The following is a 2,129-nucleotide window of genomic DNA, read 5'->3' as shown; positions in this document are numbered from 1 at the left end:
GATAGGTTGCAGAAGGTTTGAGCAGAGGGAAGAGATGATAGGATGGAAGAGGAGAGAGTAGCGGGGGAGAGAGAGCGAAGGTTGGGACGGCGCGATACCATCCGAGTAGGGGCAGTGTGGGAAGTGTTGGATGAGAGCGAGAGGGAAAAGGATACAAGGTCAGTGGTCGGAGACTTGGAGGGAGTTGCAATGAGGTTAGTGGAGGAACAGCATCTAGTAAAGATGAGGTCGAGCGTATTGCCTGCCTTGTGAGTAGGGGGAAGGTGAGAGGGTGAGGTCAAAAGAGGAGAGGAGTGGAAAGAAGGAGGCAGAGAGGAATGAGTCAAAGGTAGACGTGGGGAGGTTAAAGTCGCCCAGAACTGTGAGAGGTGAGCCGTCCTCAGGAAAGGAGCTTATCAAGGCATCAAGCTCATTGATGAACTCTCCGAGGGAACCTGGAGGGCGATAAATGATAAGGATGTTAAGCTTGAAAGGGCTGGTAACTGTGACAGCATGGAATTCAAAGGAGGCGATAGACAGATGGGTAAGGGGAGAAAGAGAGAATGACCACTTGGGAGAGATGAGGATCCCGGTGCCACCACCCCGCTGACCAGAAGCTCTCGGGGTGTGCGAGAGCACGTGGGCGGACGAAGAGAGAGCAGTAGGAGTAGCGGTGTTGTCTGTGGTGATCCATGTTTCCGTCAGAGCCAAGAAGTCGAGGGACTGGAGGGGGCATAGGCTGAGATGAACTCTGCCTTGTTGGCCGCAGATCGGCAGTTCCAGAGGCTACCGGAGACCTGGAACTCCACGTGGGTCATGCGCGCTGGGACCACCAGATTAGGTGGCCGCGGCCATGCGGTGTGGAGCGTTTGTATGGTCTGTGCAGAGAGGAGAGAACAGGGATAGACAGACACATAGTTGACAGGCTAGAGAAGAGGCTACGCTAATGCAGAGGAGATTGAATGACAAGTGGACTACACGTCTCGAATGTTCAGAAAGTTAAGCTTACGTAGCAAGAATCTAATTGACTAAAATGATTAAAATGATACAGTACTGCTGAGGTAGGCTAGCTGCGTTGTTGACACTACCCTAATCAAGTCGTTCCGTTGAGTGTGAAGTTTCTACAATGCTGCTTTTGGGGCAAGCTGGCTAGCTAGCAGTGTTGGTTACGTTACGTTGCGTTAGGAGAACGACAATAGCTGGCTAGCTAACCTAGAAAATCGCTCTAGACTACACAATTATCTTTGAAACAAAGACGGCTATGTAGCTAGCTATGTAGCTAGCTACGATCAAACAAATCACACCGTTGGGACTGTAATGAAATGAAATGAAATATGATACTACCTGTGGAGCGAAGCGGAATGCGACCGGAATGCGAAAGTTCTATTCAGTAGACGTTGGCTGGCTATTGGCTAGCTAGGAGTGTCTCCTACGTTAAGGACGACAAAATAGCTGGCTAGCTGGCTAGCTAACCTCGGTAAATTAAGATAATCACTCTAAGACTACACACTCTAACTACACAATTATCTTGGATACGAAGACAGCAAAGACAACTATGTAGCTAGCTAACACTACACTAATCAAGTCGTTCAGTTGAGTGTGATAGTTACTACAGTGCTACGGTAGACGGTGAACGTGTTGGGCAGATAGGAGACGACGAAATACGATAATTACGCAATTATCTTTGATACAACGACGACTATGTAGCTAGCTAAGAAGAAATTGCTAAGATTAGACAAATCAGACCGTTGTACTATAATGAAATGTAATGAAATGTAATGAAAAGTTATACAACCTGCAGACCGAAGCGCGGATGCGACCGGCTCGCTCCAACCCGCCCCAACCCAGCAAACATGTCTCTTCTGCTCTGTTCTTAACCCCTCCTCTCTTCACTAGATGGAGGGTAACTTTAGTGTTTAACCCCTCCTCTCTTCACTAGATGGACGGTAACTTTAGTGTTAAACCCCTCCTCTCTTCACTAGATGGACTTTAGTGTTTAACCCCTCCTCTCTTCACTAGATGGACGGTAACTTTAGTGTTTAACCCCTCCTCTCTACACTAGATGGACTTTAGTGTTTAACCCCTCCTCTCTTCACTAGATGGACGGTAACTTTAGTGTTTAACCCCTCCTCTCTTCACTAGATGGACGG

Source organism: Oncorhynchus nerka, unplaced genomic scaffold (assembly GCF_034236695.1).
Source record: "Oncorhynchus nerka isolate Pitt River unplaced genomic scaffold, Oner_Uvic_2.0 unplaced_scaffold_764, whole genome shotgun sequence".
Taxonomy (NCBI): Eukaryota; Metazoa; Chordata; class Actinopteri; order Salmoniformes; family Salmonidae; genus Oncorhynchus; species Oncorhynchus nerka.
Note: the sequence above shows the minus strand (reverse complement) of the source record.